The sequence below is a fragment of the Schistocerca gregaria genome, chromosome 10, assembly GCF_023897955.1.
Source record: "Schistocerca gregaria isolate iqSchGreg1 chromosome 10, iqSchGreg1.2, whole genome shotgun sequence".
Classification (NCBI taxonomy): Eukaryota; Metazoa; Arthropoda; class Insecta; order Orthoptera; family Acrididae; genus Schistocerca; species Schistocerca gregaria.
The window spans coordinates 60036180-60056414 of NC_064929.1; the positions used below are offsets into that span (position 1 = coordinate 60036180).

At 47.5% G+C, this 20235-nt stretch overlaps 1 non-coding gene across 1 annotated transcript; it reads right to left on the bottom strand.

Annotated features, from left to right (window-relative positions):
- Nucleotides 1-16816: 16816 nt before the first annotated feature.
- Nucleotides 16817-16889, bottom strand: Trnaa-cgc (transfer RNA alanine (anticodon CGC)). The gene has a single exon. It is a non-coding gene; the product is annotated as a tRNA-Ala (tRNA).
- Nucleotides 16890-20235: the final 3346 nt, after the last annotated feature.

Sequence of the window (20235 nt, forward strand, 5' to 3'; positions counted from 1 at the left end):
TGATGCGCACGGACACGATGGTTGGTTGGTTTGTAGCGGTGAAGGGAGCAGAGTACAAAGGCGCGGACACGTTCATATACACAAAAGTTCCAAGTAGTTACGATGCTCTGGTATTACAAATGCAAATTCCGTCTGTTTTTAACGTCTTACATTGAAAGAGCCGTCACAAATTGCTCCGTTTTCACTCCTTGTCGACAATCATACAGCACCTGAGGTAACAAACACATCTCGAGCCCCATTGTGCACTTCATTATTCATGCCAACTCAGTGCCTCGCTCTTTACCACTGTGTACCAATCTTGTCGTCCAACTGCAAAACACTGGGCCACAACAAGTTTCCGCGTCTCCATTGCACTGCGCATACTACAAAACGCTCCCCAAACTTGGCACTCACCCACGCAGCCGACTTTTCCGAACTTCCACGACGCTCACGCTAGTGACAGCATTATTTATAGTTCGACGTCGCGCCAAAGCGAAAGAGCACATTTCGCCTATGGCTTAGGCCGCCCTCCTAGAGTGGCTGCTTGGTGTCTGCAGGCAGCGAGGGTCTGCTAGCTTCCTGTGTTCGCACCTATGTCACCTGTGCTTGCTTGTCAGAGACAGACTATCGCAAAATATTCAACTCACTCCATGAATTGATTGCTACGGCATCTGTTATCAGCAGTCACAACTAGCAACACCAGTAGCAGCCGACTGCACGCAAAGAATAGGAATGTGCAGTGGGATTTACGTGAACTCGGCGCAAGGCAGATCTTTCCGACATAGGCTTGAGAATCTTACGGGAACACTTGTACTGTTTCTAAATAAAGTGTAGGCGTGGGAGGAGGGTGCTTCCCGCGCACTAATAACAGCACGCTTGCCAATTGTGGATGCTAATCTTTCGCTTGTATCTTCCTAGACACATCTGCATTCTGAGAAATATTCCACTTGCATGGCAAGGTGCGCATGTAGGTGTGTTAAAAATTCTGGAGGCACTCGGTATTGATCTCAGTACCTCTCGCATACTAAGCGAGCGCTCTACCATCTGAGCTACGCTCGCTAATGGTGCTACATACAGCCATATAGACGACACAGACCCTTGCACTCCCATTATTCAGCAGACAAACACTACTCTCTATGTATCCGTTAGGGTGTATTTCAGGTTTCGTGCATTCTGTATCAAATCGTAGTTGGCCACAATGAAAGTGGCATGTATAACGTTGAAAATAGAGTTCTGACACCGCTCTGAGTAAGACGAACGTGTTGTCCACCCTCTAGACTTCAATGAGGTTAAGCCGTGATACCTAAGACAGATCTGCACTCGATGACACCTCGATAACAGCCGGTCCCCACACTTACATCTTGCTCTCCTTACGTCAGTATACATCATATCAGTCTGTGACGCTGGCTTTGCAACATCTTGCGTGCCTTTAGGTACGCCGCGACCAACACTTACAATGCACTGACCACAAAAAATTGAGGCGCCGTGGCTTGAACCCTGCACCTTTCTCATGCGAAGCGAACGCTCTACCAACTTTTTTTTTTTTTTTTAATGCGTCTTCCTCCTCTGAGGATGGGAACTCACGACCCCTGGTTTACTAGACCAGTGCTCTACCACTTTTTTTTTTTTTTTTTTTTTTTTTTTTTGTTCTTGGGCCTCCCTTCTCCCCACACAGCCCATCCATTCGCTCTCCTTTTATGCCTTCTTCGGAGAGCTTCTGTGCTATATCGACTGATTTTTTTTTTCAAATTTACTGTGACAGTTAGGGAAATGAAATGATGTTTGGCTTCTTCGCCATGTGAGGCTTCTCCTCCGTAGAACTGAAAATTGAAAAATTAAGGCTTCTTGGGAATTAATAAATTGTCACTCTTGCTTCATACTGAAAAAAATTAAACAAAAATAGAAAGATTGTAACTGAGGAACACGTGCAAGAAGCTTCCACTGCATTGTGTGCAACGAAACCACCTTCCGATATTACCGAGATCCTGGAAAATCATCATAGATGAAAGTAGTTGCTGGAGATATGGCGTTCATCCAGCAGTAAGTGTGAAGCCGCAGTGCCGTTTCGGGGTTCTGTCCGAGGCCTTTACGGCTACCGTAGCGGCCTGGGGCACACGAAGTCCCCACCGTACTTCACCCTCAACAGCGATCCCCTACTTTGGCCTGTGACTACATTTTTCGTAGACGAGGGCTATTAAGATGTTTATCCAATCCCTTGTCTCTGAAACAGAATGTGTAACATGTTACCAAAAGTTTTTTTGTGGTCCCTGCGCGTACATATCTGATAATATTTTGCTCGTTCGTATAATTCGTATTCTAAAACACGGTCATTGCCGTGTTCAGATATAACGTAATGTACATAATTGCCAAACAACCACAACACAGCATTGGTTTTCTGGACAGGGAAGAAAACACCATCGGGGAAGAGTAATTTTTCAACATTGATCTCAGTACTAACAGTTCTGGTTATAAAGGCTACCCGCCGTTGGAGTCCCCTCCATATTTCGGCGTATCCGCCACAGAGAAAGCGGTGGATCAATGTGTCAACTGCGTCACATCGGGTGCACACAATCGTGTCACTAAGACCAATGGAGTGCAACTTTTCGTTAGTGGAAACTACGTTATTAACAACTTGGTACCAGGTTGCCTGAATGTCGGAAGACAGTTCACGATTACTAATATTTTTCCAAATTCTTTTCCAGTCTTTGTCGGGATATCTGCACTCCATTTTGTTGACATGTTCTTTCGTTGTTAAGAGTTCCATTAATTTCCTGCAATTCCTTGATTGTGGATTCGTGACAATACTGTCCATGTAGCTAATCTCTAAAAAGAACTGGCGAATATATTTCAATTTATAATTAATTCCGCCTATATTTATGGGTGGACGTAATTTTCTGGCTGTAGGAGTCGATACAGCCTTGCTGTAATACTATGTGGATGTTTTTCTATAATTTGTAGGGTCCTCTTTATATATAACGCCGTAGTCTTCCGCCATATATCTGTTAAACCTAGGCCACCTTCAGCGGAAGGTAACGTAACTGTACCGACTGCTACTCTAAAAATATTCCCTGTCCATATAAATCGGCAAATGATACTCATTATACGTTTGGCAATGGGTTTCGAAACTGGCAATATTTGACCTATATATATAGCTTTTGATAAAACGGACCAATTAATTATTCTGATTCGTTGTTTAATGTTCAGATGTCTGGTCTGATTGAGTATTGTGGCTCCTCTGATTGTATCCAGTACTTTCTTCCAATTGTAGGTCATGGTCTGAAGCGGACATCGGTAAAAGGTGACACCCAGAGCGGTGTGACGATCGACGGAGCGTGCCCATTCCAAACGGACATCTTGAAGACCTTTAAGATTTAAAAACGAACTCTTCACCTCGTTAACCCTAGCGCCTGTAGCTTCACAAAAGATCTGAATATTCGTAGTTAATTTCTCTAAATCTTCGTTACTACGAATAACCACTCCAACGTCATCAGCATATGCATTGGTGACGTTGTTAACGCCAGATATCGTGATGCCCTCAAGATCGACATCGAGTCTCCTTAGTAAAGGCTCCAGTGCAACAACATACAGGAGCATTGACAAAGGACTTCCCTGCGGGACGCCGTTGCGAATTTCAATGGGTGGAGTGAAATGCCCATTTACAGACACTTGTGTTTGGATGCCTTCAACAATGTTAATTAAAACTTGCACAAAATGTTGACTAAAACCCACATAGGTCAACGTTCTGAACAAAAATAAGTGGTTGACCCTGTCAAAAGCCTTTGAGAAGTCGATAAAGGCGAGGCCTCCTGGTGAGGATGACGTTGCAAAAATTGCAGAGACATCCCTATATTCACAAACAGTTTTAAAAGTATTCCGCCCCGAGAGACAGGTTTGGTGGTCACCTATGATCTTCTCCATTAGAGGTCTCAGTCTTTCCTTCAGTACACGTGCAATTATTTTATAATCCGAGTTCATCAAACATATTGGTCTCAATTGATTGAGATCTTTAACTGTCGCGTTCCTTCCCTTTGGTATTAGCACAGTTACGCTTTCTTTGAACTCGCGTGGAACAGTAACACCTTGCAACACTTCATTTATCACTTCTGTGAATTGATTACCGATGAGAGGCCAAAATTTACAATAAAACTCTACAGGCAAGCCATCAGGCCCTGGGGACTTACGGGTAGGCGAATATTTAAGTATATCAAACACCTCCTCACATGTGATCGCAGTGGTAAGGGACACATTGTCCTCGTCATTGATAACGTTGTCGATACCTGTAGTTCGTAGCAAATCGTTCGCACAGTCTAGATTATACCGGGTATCAGTATATAACGTACGATAAAATCCATAAACTGCATTTAAAATGTCAGAGTGTTCCGTCAGCACCCGGTTATCGCCCACTCTAAGACAAGCAATAAACGTTCGTCTTCTATTTCTTTCATGTTCGAGTAAGTGGTACAGCGATGCGTTTTCGTCCTCCACCGTTGTCGGGACACGAGATTTAATTTTTAAACCCTCCAGCTGTTGTCGCTTGAGACTTATGAGGTGAGCCTTGATCTTCTTTATTTCAATGAAAACCTCATCAGTCATCTGCTGAGCTGATAGTTCCCTTAAGCATGTATAGTAAAATTCAACGGTATTGCGAGACCACATCGCTCGCTCCCTCCCGTAAGCTATTAGGGATGATCTCAATTTCTTTTTAGCACATGAGGTCCACCACGCAAGGCGAGAGCTGTATTTATGGCGCATACGTAGAGCAGCCTGCCATACCTCCGCTACTGTTCTTGATAGGGCACCCTCGAACAACATATGGGTATTCAGCTTCCATAAGGGGCGACCCCAATACGTTCCTTGCTTCTGAAACCGAATGCTACATTTCACTGCGAGATGGTCCGAAAAGGTAGTGGGAATTACTTCGATACTACTGATTTTATTTTCCAGGTTTGCTGTGACGTATATTCTGTCTATTCTGCTTTGCGAGCGACTACTGATGTACGTAAATTTGACTAACGTGGGGTATTTGCTTTCCCACACGTCTGTCCACTTCATGTTTGTCACCAAAGCCGCCAGTTCCCTGGAGAAGTTAAAATTTGGTCGCTGATCCTTTTTGTGAAGTACACAATTAAAGTCACCACCGATTAAAGCTTCCGCCGGATTCCACTTAAGTAAATAGACCATATCGTTCTTAAAAAAATTTGCCCTATCATCTCTAGCGTTGTTACCAGAGGGGACATATACATTTAAAACAGTAGTAGTAAAAATTTTACAACTGATGCCCCTCCCATTTTCTAACAGACAGATATCCTTCACATCAATACCATCTTTGACAAGGATCGCAGTCCCACATGTGGCTTCCGGTGCAATATTTAAAATCTCTTGAAAACCTGGGACATAAAAGTTGTGGACATTAAATTCCTGTAGGAGGGCTATATCAGTATCCGACTGGTAAAGGAAATCTTTTAAAGAAGCGACTTTCGTTTCACTGCGAATCCGATTTATATTGATCGTGGTCACATTATATGTCAGTTCCGTTGGCATAGGTGCAGGTAAAAGAAATTGGCTAATGAAGTATACCCCATGCAGAGTCACGTCTGTACCATTCCATTCTGTCTGTCAGAAAGAAAAATAGACATAAAAAAAAATTAAATGCCACTAGCATGTGTCAGGTCCATCTCCATTCCGTGGTCGGTGCGATCTTCTTGGGCATCGGCCCAATCAAGTCCTTTTCCTGAGACAGTTCGGTCTAAATCCATAGTAGTGCCGGTCTGCAAACCTGCGACGCCAAGCGGTGCGCGAGGTTGTTGTTGAAGATCATCTGCATCGGCACGACTCATCTCCGCTTCAGTACACTCGTTAACTCGTGCTACTGGGCATTGTTCTCGTAGTCGTTCATTATCCCTTAAATGTTTTAACTTTTCCCGCAATGCAGGAGCTAAACTCTCTGCTGCTTTGTGTGCCAATCTCCTCTTCTTGCCTTTCTTCGAAGATCTCTTCGGCGATCCAGCAGGAGATGAAGTTTGCGACCTGTCAGGAGAAGTACCGGATGATACGTCTGACGTCGCCTGTTCCTTTTTTCGGACAAAAGTCCGCGTATCGCATTCCACAACGGCAGAAGGAGGCGCATCTTTTTCCATGGCTCCCACTGGTAGCAACCCAGTCTCCAATTCGACACTATCGCTCGTTGTGGTTTCCTTGACGCAAGTGTCTTCTGTGGGCGCCAACGTGAAACCAATGTCCAGATTGCTATCTTCGTTCATAGTTCCCGCAGAGTGGATGCCTGGAGCGTCCACTCCTCGGAAGCTAGTGGCAATATCCTCACGTTGGTGGGAATCCTGACGACGCAAGGAAACCTCCGTTGCGGGTATTTGGGGATCTTCGGCCGAGTCCGCGGAAGAACGAGCAACCACAGTGGGAGAGTTGGAAAAAGTTGGCGTCGGCATAGATTCGAGGGGCGCGGAGCTGATCGGCAGACCATCCGCAAATCGAGAGCTTGAAGCCGGAGTATCATCGACAACCGCCCGCGAGGCAGCAGGCTCCCCGCGCACAGGCGGCACCGACTCGCCTCGGCGGCGGAAGTCAGCAGCGGCAGCGTATGACAACATCATACCAACAACAGGGCCGGAACTCGGCATCTCGTCACGCGGTAACTGCGGGACACGCCTCCGTGAACATTCTGCACGAATGTGTTCCGTGGAATTGCATAAAGCGCAAGTCCGCGGTTGCCCATCATAGATAATCAAAGCACGATACCCACAAAAATTAAGATAAGAGGGGACATGCTTCTGTAATTCAATCTTAATTTGCCTTACGCCGTTCAAGACAGGAAACATATGAGCTTCAGACCACCTTTCTGCCACATTGGAAATAATTCTGCCATAAGGCCGAAGGGCAACTTTAAGTTCTTCGGGCGGAATTTCAAAAGGGAGCTCAAACACTCTGATCGTACGAATCCCGTACCCAGCATGACTAACAGCAACGTCACTCACATTCCCATCAGAATGATTAAACTTCACGCTACCTCCGCAACGATCCACAATGGAACTACATAATTCTGGACTTTTCATCTTCAGATACACAGCATTTATCACAAACGAGAGATAAACTCCGACAACATCATCACCGTTAATCAATACTTTTTCGATAAACCATGCTTTAATTTCAAATGCTTTAGGTCGAACGAAATTTCGACCGAAAGTAAACTTGATTGTGTCTTTCCTCAAATAATTCGACCTATTCATTCTAGAACTTCATGAATACAAGTGCAACACGAATAGCGGCTTAGCAGCACCACTAACCTCAAACACAGCGACTCAGCCTGTGTTTACTACAGCCAGACGTCCAGCTCCGCCACACGTCCGTCCCGCTCGGCGGCTGACTCGCAACTGCCAACTGAGCTACGCCCCAGGCACGACCAAACTGCGCTATTCCCCATTCTTTGCGACTCTGATGCGCACGGACACGATGGTTGGTTGGTTTGTAGCGGTGAAGGGAGCAGAGTACAAAGGCGCGGACACGTTCATATACACAAAAGTTCCAAGTAGTTACGATGCTCTGGTATTACAAATGCAAATTCCGTCTGTTTTTAACGTCTTAAATTGAAAGAGCCGTCACAAATTGCTCCGTTTTCACTCCTTGTCGACAATCATACAGCACCTGAGGTAACACACACATCTCGAGCCCCATTGTGCACTTCATTATTCATGCCAACTCAGTGCCTCGCTCTTTACCACTGTGTACCAATCTTGTCGTCCAACTGCAAAACACTGGGCCACAACAAGTTTCCGCGTCTCCATTGCACTGCGCATACTACAAAACGCTCCCCAAACTTGGCTCTCACCCACGCAGCCGACTTTCCACGACGCTCACGCAACGCTCACGCTAGTGACAGCATTATTTATAGTTCGACGTCGCGCCAAAGTGAATGAGCACATTTAGCCTACGGCTTAGGCCGCCCTCCTAGAGTGGCTGCTCGGTGTCTGCAGGCAGCGACGGTCTGCTAGCTTCCTGTGTTCGCACCTATGTCACCTGTGCTTGCTTGTCAGAGACACACTATCGCAAAACATACAACTCACTCCATGAATTGATTGCTACGGCATCTGTTATCAGCAGTCACAACTAGCAACACCAGTAGCAGCCGACTGCACGCAAAGAATAGGAATGTGCAGTGGGATTTACGTGAACTCGGCGCAAGGCAGATCTTTCCGACATAGGCTTGAGAATCTTACGGGAACACTTGTACTGTTTCTAAATAAAGTGTAGGCGTGGGAGGAGGGTGCTTCCCGCGCACTAATAGCAGCACGCTTGCCAATTGTGGACGCTAATCATTCGCTTGTATCTTCCTAGACACATCTGCAGGCTGAGAATTATTCCACTTGCATGGCAAGGTGCGCATGTAGGTGTGTTAAAAATTCTGGAGGCACTGGCTATTGATCCCAGTACCTCTCGCATACTAGGCGAGCGCTCTACCATCTGAGCTACGCCCGCCCCCCACGAAGACTAATGGTGCTACATACAGCCAAATAGACGACACTGACCCTTGCACTCCCATTATTCAGCAGACAAACACTACTCTCAATGTATCCGTTAGGGTGTACTTCAGGTTTCGTGCATTCTGTATCGAATCGTAGTTGGCCACAATGAAAGTGGCACGTATAACGTTGAAAATAGAGTTCGGACACCGCTCTGACTAAGACGAACGTGTTGTCCACCCTCTAGACTTCAATGAGGTTAAGCCGTGATACCTAAGACAGATCTGCACTCGATGAAACCTCGATAACAGCCGGTCCCCACACTTACATCTTGCTCTCCTTACGTCAGTATACATCATATCAGTCTGTGACGCTGGCTTTGCAACATCTTGCGTGCCTTTAGGTTCGCCGCCACCAACACTTACAATGCACTGACCACAAAAAATTGAGGCGCCGCGGCTTGTACTCTGCACGTTTCACATGCGAAGCGAACGCTCTACCAACTGAGCTGCGCCACATGCACGACCAAACTGCGCTATTCCCCATTCTTTGCGACTCTGATGCGCACGGACACGATGGTTGGTTGGTTTGTAGCGGTGAAGGGAGCAGAGTACAAAGGCGCGGACACGTTCATATACACAAAAGTTCCAAGTAGTTACGATGCTCTGGTATTACAAATGCAAATTCCGTCTGTTTTTAACGTCTTAAATTGAAAGAGCCGTCACAAATTGCTCCGTTTTCACTCCTTGTCGACAATCATACAGCACCTGAGGTAACAAACACATCTCGAGCCCCATTGTGCACTCCATTATTCATGCCAACTCAGTGCCCCGCTCTTTACTACTGTGTACTAATCTTGTCGTCCAACTGCAAAACACTGGGCCACAACAAGTTTCCGCGTCTCCATTGCACTGCGCATACTACAAAACGCTCCCCAATCTTAGCACTCACCCACGCAGCCGACTTTTCCGACTTTCCACGACGCTCACGCAACGCTCACGCTAGTGACAGCATTATTTATAGTTCGACGTCGCGCCAAAGTGAATGAGCACATTTCGCCTACGGCTTAGGCCGCCCTCCTAGAGTGGCTGCTCGGTGTCTGCAGGCAGCGACGGTCTGCTACCTTCCTGTGTTCGCACCTATGTCACCTGTGCTTGCTTGTCAGAGACAGACTATCGCAAAACATACAACTCACTCCATGAATTGATTGCTACGGCATCTGTTATCAGCAGTCACAACTAGCAACACCAGTAGCAGCCGACTGCACGCAAAGAATAGGAATGTGCAGTGGGATTTACGTGAACTCGGCGCAAGGCAGATCTTTCCGACATAGGCTTGAGAATCTTACGGGAACACTTGTACTGTTTCTAAATAAAGTGTAGGCGTGGGAGGAGTGTGCTTCCCGCGCACTAATAACAGCACGCTTGCCAATTGTGGATGCTAATCATTCGCTTGTATCTTCCTAGACACATCTGCAGGCTGAGAATTATTCCACTTGCATGGCAAGGTGCGCATGTAGGTGTGTTAAAAATTCTGGAGGCACTGGCTATTGATCCCAGTACCTCTCGCATACTAAGCGAGCGCTCTACCATCTGAGCTACGCCCGCCCCCCACGAAGACTAATGGTGCTACATACAGCCAAATACACGACACAGACCCTTGCACTCCCATTATTCAGCAGAAAAACACTACTCTCTATGTATCCGTTAGGGTGTACTTCAGGTTTCGTGCATTCTGTATCGAATCGTAGTTGGCCACAATGAAAGTGGCACGTAAAACGTTGAAAATAGAGTTCGGACACCGCTCTGAGTAAGACGAACGTGTTGTCCACCCTCTAGACTTCAATGAGGTTAAGCCGTGATACCTAAGACAGATCTGCACTCGATGACACCTCGATTACAGCCGGTCCCCACACTTACATCTTGCTCTCCTTACGTCAGTATACATCATATCAGTCTGTGACGCTGGCTTTGCAACATCTTGCGTGCCTTTAGGTTCGCCGCGACCAACACTTACAATGCACTGACCACAAAAAATTGAGGCGCCGCGGCTTGAACTCTGCACCTTTCACATGCGAAGCGAACGCTCTACCAACTGAGCTGCGCCACATGCACGACCAAACTGCGCTTTTCCCAATTCTTTACGACTCTGATGCGCACGGACACGATGGTTGGTTGGTTTGTAGCGGTGAAGGGAGCAGAGTACAAAGGCGCGGACACGTTCATATACACAAAAGTTCCAAGTAGTTTCGATGCTCTGGTATTACAAATGCAAATTCCGTCTGTTTTTAACGTCTTAAATTGAAAGAGCCGTCACAAATTGCTCCGTTTTCACTCCTTGTCGACAATCATACAGCACCTGATGTAACAAACACATCTCGAGCCCCATTGTGCACTCCATTATTCATGCCAACTCAGTGCCCCGCTCTTTACTACTGTGTACTAATCTTGTCGTCCAACTGCAAAACACTGGGCCACAACAAGTTTCCGCGTCTCCATTGCACTGCGCATACTACAAAACGCTCCCCAACTTGGCACTCACCCACGCAGCCGACTTTTCCGACTTTCCACGACGCTCACGCTAGTGACAGCATTATTTATAGTTCGACGTCGCGCCAAAGCGAATGAGCACATTTCGCCTACGGCTTAGGCCGCCCTCCTAGAGTGGCTGCTCGGTGTCTGCAGGCAGCGAGGGTCTGCTAGCTTCCTGTGTTCGCACCTATGTCACCTGTGCTTGCTTGTCAGAGACAGACTATCGCAAAACATACAACTCACTCCATGAATTGATTGCTACGGCATCTGTTATCAGCAGTCACAACTAGCAACACCAGTAGCAGCCGACTGCACGCAAAGAATAGGAATGTGCAGTGGGATTTACGTGAACTCGGCGCAAGGCAGATCTTTCCGACATAGGCTTGAGAATCTTACGGGAACACTTGTACTGTTTCTAAATAAAGTGTAGGCGTGGGAGGAGGGTGCTTCCCGCGCACTAATAACAGCACGCTTGCCAATTGTGGATGCTAATCATTCGCTTGTATCTTCCTAGACACATCTGCAGGCTGAGAATTATTCCACTTGCATGGCAAGGTGCGCATGTAGGTGTGTTAAAAATTCTGGTGGCACTGGGTATTGATCCCAGTACTTCTCGCATACTAAGCGAGCGCTCTACCATCTGAGCTATGCCCGCACCCCACGAAGACTAATGGTGCTACATACAGCCATATAGACGACACAGACCCTTGCACTCCCATTATTCAGCAGACAAACACTACTCTCTATGTATCCGTTAGGGTGTACTTCAGGTTTCGTGCATTCTGTATCGAATCGTAGTTGGCCACAATGAAATTGGCACGTATAACGTTGAAAATAGAGTTCGGACACCGCTCTGAGTAAGACGAACGTGTTGTCCACCCTCTAGACTTCAATGAGGTTAAGCCGTGATACCTAAGACAGATCTGCACTCGATGAAACCTCGATAACAGCCGGTCCCCACACTTACATCTTGCTCTCCTTACGTCAGTATACATCATATCAGTCTGTGACGCTGGCTTTGCAACATCTTGCGTGCCTTTAGGTTCGCCGCGACCAACACTTACAATGCACTGACCACAAAAAATTGAGGCGCCGCGGCTTGTACTCTGCACGTTTCACATGCGAAGCGAACGCTCTACCAACTGAGCTGCGCCACATGCACGACCAAACTGCGCTATTCCCCATTCTTTGCGACTCTGATGCGCACGGACACGATGGTTGGTTGGTTTGTAGCGGTGAAGGGAGCAGAGTACAAAGGCGCGGACACGTTCATATACACAAAAGTTCCAAGTAGTTTCGATGCTCTGGTATTACAAATGCAAATTCCGTCTGTTTTTAACGTCTTAAATTGAAAGAGCCGTCACAAATTGCTCCGTTTTCACTCCTTGTCGACAATCATACAGCACCTGAGGTAACAAACACATCTCGAGCCCCATTGTGCACTCCATTATTCATGCCAACTCAGTGCCCCGCTCTTTACTACTGTGTACTAATCTTGTCGTCCAACTGCAAAACACTGGGCCACAACAAGTTTCCGCGTCTCCATTGCACTGCGCATACTACAAAACGCTCCCCAATCTTAGCACTCACCCACGCAGCCGACTTTTCCGACTTTCCACGACGCTCACGCAACGCTCACGCTAGTGACAGCATTATTTATAGTTCGACGTCGCGCCAAAGTGAATGAGCACATTTCGCCTACGGCTTAGGCCGCCCTCCTAGAGTGGCTGCTCGGTGTCTGCAGGCAGCGACGGTCTGCTACCTTCCTGTGTTCGCACCTATGTCACCTGTGCTTGCTTGTCAGAGACAGACTATCGCAAAACATACAACTCACTCCATGAATTGATTGCTACGGCATCTGTTATCAGCAGTCACAACTAGCAACACCAGTAGCAGCCGACTGCACGCAAAGAATAGGAATGTGCAGTGGGATTTACGTGAACTCGGCGCAAGGCAGATCTTTCCGACATAGGCTTGAGAATCTTACGGGAACACTTGTACTGTTTCTAAATAAAGTGTAGGCGTGGGAGGAGTGTGCTTCCCGCGCACTAATAACAGCACGCTTGCCAATTGTGGATGCTAATCATTCGCTTGTATCTTCCTAGACACATCTGCAGGCTGAGAATTATTCCACTTGCATGGCAAGGTGCGCATGTAGGTGTGTTAAAAATTCTGGAGGCACTGGCTATTGATCCCAGTACCTCTCGCATACTAAGCGAGCGCTCTACCATCTGAGCTACGCCCGCCCCCCACGAAGGCTAATGGTGCTACATACAGCCAAATACACGACACAGACCCTTGCACTCCCATTATTCAGCAGAAAAACACTACTCTCAATGTATCCGTTAGGGAGTACTTCAGGTTTCGTGCATTCTGTATCGAATCGTAGTTGGCCACAATGAAAGTGGCACGTAAAACGTTGAAAATAGAGTTCGGACACCGCTCTGAGTAAGACGAACGTGTTGTCCACCCTCTAGACTTCAATGAGGTTAAGCCGTGATACCTAAGACAGATCTGCACTCGATGAAACCTCGATAACAGCCGGTCCCCACACTTACATCTTGCTCTCCTTACGTCAGTATACATCATATCAGTCTCTGACGCTGGCTTTGCAACATCTTGCGTGCCTTTAGGTTCGCCGCGACCAACACTTACAATGCACTGACCACAAAAAATTGAGGCGCCGCGGCTGGAACTCTGCACCTTTCACATGCGAAGCGAACGCTATACCAACTGAGCTGCGCCACATGCACAACCAAACTGCGCTATTCCCCATTCTTTACGACTCTGATGCGCACGGACACGATGGTTGGTTGGTTTGTAGCGGTGAAGGGAGCAGAGTACAAAGGCGCGGACACGTTCATATACACAAAAGTTCCAAGTAGTTTCGATGCTCTGGTATTACAAATGCAAATTCCGTCTGTTTTTAACGTCTTAAATTGAAAGAGCCGTCACAAATTGCTCCGTTTTCACTCCTTGTCGACAATCATACAGCACCTGAGGTAACAAACACATCTCGAGCCCCATTGTGCACTCCATTATTCATGCCAACTCAGTGCCCCGCTCTTTACTACTGTGTACTAATCTTGTCGTCCAACTGCAAAACACTGGGCCACAACAAGTTTCCGCGTCTCCATTGCACTGCGCATACTACAAAACGCTCCCCAACTTGGCACTCACCCACGCAGCCGACTTTTCCGACTTTCCACGACGCTCACGCTAGTGACAGCATTATTTATAGTTCGACGTCGCGCCAAAGCGAATGAGCACATTTCGCCTACGGCTTAGGCCGCCCTCCTAGAGTGGCTGCTCGGTGTCTGCAGGCAGCGAGGGTCTGCTAGCTTCCTGTGTTCGCACCTATGTCACCTGTGCTTGCTTGTCAGAGACAGACTATCGCAAAACATACAAATCACTCCATGAATTGATTGCTACGGCATCTGTTATCAGCAGTCACAACTAGCAACACCAGTAGCAGCCGACTGCACGCAAAGAATAGGAATGTGCAGTGGGATTTACGTGAACTCGGCGCAAGGCAGATCTTTCCGACATAGGCTTGAGAATCTTACGGGAACACTTGTACTGTTTCTAAATAAAGTGTAGGCGTGGGAGGAGGGTGCTTCCCGCGCACTAATAACAGCACGCTTGCCAATTGTGGATGCTAATCATTCGCTTGTATCTTCCTAGACACATCTGCAGGCTGAGAATTATTCCACTTGCATGGCAAGGTGCGCATGTAGGTGTGTTAAAAATTCTGGAGGCACTGGCTATTGATCCCAGTACCTCTCGCATTCTAAGCGAGCGCTCTACCATCTGAGCTACACCCGCCCCCCCCACGAAGACTAATGGTGCTACATACAGCCAAATAGACGACACAGACCCTTGCACTCCCATTATTCAGCAGACAAACACTACTCTCTATGTATCCGTTAGGGTGTACTTCAGGTTTCGTGCATTCTGTATCGAATCGTAGTTGGCCACAATGAAAGTGGCACGTATAACGTTGAAAATAGAGTTCGGACACCGCTCTGAGTAAGACGAACGTGTTGTCCACCCTCTAGACTTCAATGAGGTTAAGCCGTGATACCTAAGACAGATCTGCACTCGATGAAACCTCGATAACAGCCGGTCCCCACACTTACATCTTGCTCTCCTTACGTCAGTATACATCATATCAGTCTGTGACGCTGGCTTTGCAACATCTTGCGTGCCTTTAGGTTCGCCGCGACCAACACTTACAATGCACTGACCACAAAAAATTGAGGCGCCGCGGCTTGAACTCTGCACCTTTCACATGCGAAGCGAACGCTCTACCAACTGAGCTGCGCCACATGCACGACCAAACTGCGCTATTCCCCATTCTTTACGACTCTGATGCGCACGGACACGATGGTTGGTTGGTTTGTAGCGGTGAAGGGAGCAGAGTACAAAGGCGCGGACACGTTCATATACACAAAAGTTCCAAGTAGTTTCGATGCTCTGGTATTACAAATGCAAATTCCGTCTGTTTTTAACGTCTTAAATTGAAAGAGCCGTCACAAATTGCTCCGTTTTCACTCCTTGTCGACAATCATACTACACCTGAGGTAACAAACACATCTCGAGCCCCATTGTGCACTCCATTATTCATGCCAACTCAGTGCCCCGCTCTTTACTACTGTGTACTAATCTTGTCGTCCAACTGCAAAACACTGGGCCACAACAAGTTTCCGCGTCTCCATTGCACTGCGCATACTACAAAACGCTCCCCAACTTGGCACTCACCCACGCAGCCGAATTTTCCGACTTTCCACGACGCTCACGCTAGTGACAGCATTATTTATAGTTCGACGTCGCGCCAAAGTGAATGAGCACATTTCGCCTACGGCTTAGGCCGCCCTCCTAGAGTGGCTGCTCAGTGTCTGCAGGCAGCGACGGTCTGCTAGCTTCCTGTGTTCGCACCTATGTCACCTGTGCTTGCTTGTCAGAGACAGACTATCGCAAAACATACAACTCACTCCATGAATTGATTTCTACGGCATCTGTTATCAGCAGTCACAACTAGCAACACCAGTAGCAGCCGACTGCACGCAAAGAATAGGAATGTGCAGTGGGATTTACGTGAACTCGGCGCAAGGCAGATCTTTCCGACATAGGCTTGAGAATCTTACGGGAACACTTGTACTGTTTCTAAATAAAGTGTAGGCGTGGGAGGAGGGTGCTTCCCGCGCACTAATAACAGCACGCTTGCCTATTGTGGATGCTAATCATTCGCTTGTATCTTCCTAGACACATCTGCAGGCTGAGAATTATTCCACTTGCATGGCAAGGTGCGCATGTAAGTGTGTTAAAAATTCTGGAGGCACTGGGTATTGATCCCAGTACCTCTCGCATACTAAGCAACGGCTCTACCATCTGAGCTACGCCCGCCCCCCACAAAGGCTAATGGTGCTACATACAGCCATATAGACGACACAGACCCTTGCACTCCCATTATTCAGCAGACAAACACTACTCTCTATGTATCCGTTAGGGTGTACTTCAGGTTTCGTGCATTCTGTATCGAATCGTAGTTGGCCACACTGAAAGTGGCACGTATAACGTCGAAAATAGAGTTCGGACACCGCTCTGAGTAAGACGAACGTGTTGTCCACCCTCTAGACTTCAATGAGGTTAAGCCGTGATACCTAAGACAGATCTGCACTCGATGACACCTCGATAACAGCCGGTCCCCACACTTACATCTTGCTCTCCTTACGTCAGTATACCTCATATCAATCTGTGACGCTGGCTTTGCAACATCTTGCGTGCCTTTAGGTTCGCCGCGACCAACACTTACAATGCACTGACCACAAAAAATTGAGGCGCCGCGGCTTGAACCCTGCACCTTTCACATGCGAAGCGAACGCTCTACCAACTGAGCTACGCCCCAGGCACGACCAAACTGCGCTATTCCCCATTCTTTGCGACTCTGATGCGCACGGACACGATGGTTGGTTGGTTTGTAGCGGTGAAGGGAGCAGAGTACAAAGGCGCGGACACGTTCATATACACAAAAGTTCCAAGTAGTTTCGATGCTCTGGTATTACAAATGCAAATTCCGTCTGTTTTTAACGTCTTAAATTGAAAGAGCCGTCACAAATTGCTCCGTTTTCACTCCTTGTCGACAATCATACAGCACCTGAGGTAACAAACACATCTCGAGCCCCATTGTGCACTCCATTATTCATGCCAACTCAGTGCCCCGCTCTTTACTACTGTGTACTAATCTTGTCGTCCAACTTCAAAACACTGGGCCACAACAAGTTTCCGCGTCTCCATTGCACTGCGCATACTACAAAACGCTCCCCAATCTTGGCACTCACCCACGCAGCCGACTTTTCCGACTTTCCACGACGCTCACGCTAGTGACAGCATTATTTATAGTTCGACGTCGCGCCAAAGCGAATGAGCACATTTCGCCTACGGCTTAGGCCGCCCTCCTAGAGTGGCTGCTCGGTGTCTGCAGGCAGCGAGGGTCTGCTAGCTTCCTGTGTTCGCATCTATGTAACCTGTGCTTGCTTGTCAGAGACAGACTATCGCTAAACATACAACTCACTCCATGAATTGATTGCTACGGCATCTGTTATCAGCAGTCACAACTAGCAACACCAGTAGCAGCCGACTGCACGCAAAGAATAGGAATGTGCAGTGGGATTTACGTGAACTCGGCGCAAGGCAGATCTTTCCGACATAGGCTTGAGAATCTTACGGGAACACTTGTACTGTTTCTAAATAAAGTGTAGGCGTAAGAGAAGGGTGCTTCCCGCGTACTAATAACAGCACGCTTGCCAATTGTGGATGCTAATCATTCGCTTGTATCTTCCTAGACACATCTGCAGGCTGAGATCCCAGTACCTCTCGCATACTAAGCGAGCGCTCTACCATCTGAGCTACGCCCGCCCCCCACGAAGACTAATGGTGCTACATACAGCCAAATAGACGACACAGACCCTTGCACTCCCATTATTCAGCAGACAAACACTACTCTCAATGTATCCGTTAGGGTGTACTTCAGGTTTCGTGCATTCTGTATCGAATCGTAGTTGGCCACAATGAAAGTGGCACGTATAACGTTGAAAATAGAGTTCGGACACCGCTCTGAGTAAGACGAACGTGTTGTCCACCCTCTAGACTTCAATGAGGTTAAGCCGTGATACCTAAGACAGATCTGCACTCGATGAAACCTCGATAACAGCCGGTCCCCACACTTACATCTTGCTCTCCTTACGTAAGTATACATCATATCAGTCTGTGACGCTGGCTTTGCAACATCTTGCGTGCCTTTAGGTTCGCCGCGACCAACACTTACAATGCACTGACCACAAAAAATTGAGGCGCCGCGGCTTGTACTCTGCACCTTTCACATGCGAAGCGAACGCTCTACCAACTGAGCTGCGCCACATGCACGACCAAACTGCGCTATTCCCCATTCTTTGCGACTCTGATGCGCACGGACACGATGGTTGGTTGGTTTGTAGCGGTGAAGGGAGCAGAGTACAAAGGCGCGGACACGTTCATATACACAAAAGTTCCAAGTAGTTTCGATGCTCTGGTATTACAAATACAAATTCCGTCTGTTTTTAACGTCTTAAATTGAAAGAGCCGTCACAAATTGCTCCGTTTTCACTCCTTGTCGACAATCATACAGCACCTGAGGTAACAAACACATCTCGAGCCCCATTGTGCACTCCATTATTCATGCCAACTCAGTGCCCCGCTCTTTACTACTGTGTACTAATCTTGTCGTCCAACTGCAAAACACTGGGCCACAACAAGTTTCCGCGTCTCCATTGCACTGCGCATACTACAAAACGCTCCCCAATCTTGGCACTCACCCACGCAGCCGACTTTTCCGACCTTCCACGACGCTCACGCAACGCTCACGCTAGTGACAGCATTATTTATAGTTCGACGTCGCGCCAAAGTGAATGAGCACATTTCGCCTACGGCTTAGGCCGCCCTCCTAGAGTGGCTGCTCGGTGTCTGCAGGCAGCGACGGTCTGCTAGCTTCCTGTGTTCGCACCTATGTCACCTGTGCTTGCTTGTCAGAGACAGACTATCGCAAAACATACAACTCACTCCATGAATTGATTGCTACGGCATCTGTTATCAGCAGTCACAACTAGCAACACCAGTAGCAGCCGACTGCACGCAAAGAATAGGAATGTGCAGTGGGATTTACGTGAACTCGGCGCAAGGCAGATCTTTCCGACATAGGCTTGAGAATCTTACGGGAACACTTGTACTGTTTCTAAATAAAGTGTAGGCGTGGGAGGAGGGTGCTTCCCGCGTACTAATAACAGCACGCTTGCCAATTGTGGATGCTAATCATTCGCTTGTATCTTCCTAGACACATCTGCAGGCTGAGAATTATTCCACTTGCATGGCAAGGTGCGCATGTAGGTGTGTTAAAAAATCTGGAGGCACTGGCTATTGATCCCAGTACCTCTCGCATACTAAGCGAGCGCTATACCATCTGAGCTACGCCCGCCCCCCACGAAGACTAATGGTGCTACATACAGCCAAATAGACGACACACACCCTTGCACTCCCATTATTCAGCAGACAAACACTACTCTCTATGTATCCGTTAGGGTGTACTTCAGGTTTCGTGCATTCTGTATCGAATCGTAGTTGGCCACAATGAAAGTGGCACGTATAACGTTGAAAATAGAGTTCGGACACCGCTCTGAGTAAGACGAACGTGTTGTCCACCCTCTAGACTTCAATGAGGTTAAGCCGTGATACCTAAGACAGATCTGCACTCGATGAAACCTCGATAACAGCCGGTCCCCACACTTACATCTTGCTCTCCTTACGTCAGTATACATCATATCAGTCTGTGACGCTGGCTTTGCAACATCTTGCGTGCCTTTAGGTTCGCCGCGACCAACACTTACAATGCACTGACCACAAAAAATTGAGGCGATGCTGCTTGAACTCTGCACCTTTCACATGCGAAGCGAACGCTCTACCAACTGATCTGCGCCACATGCACGACCAAACTGCGCTATTCCACATTCTTTACGACTCTGATGCGCGCGGACACGATGGTTGGTTGGTTTGTAGCGGTGAAGGGAGCAGAGTACAAAGGCGCGGACACGTTCATATACACAAAAGTTCCAAGTAGTTTCGATGCTCTGGTATTACAAATGCAAATTCCGTCTGTTTTTAACGTCTTAAATTGAAAGAGCCGTCACAAATTGCTCCGTTTTCACTCCTTGTCGACAATCATA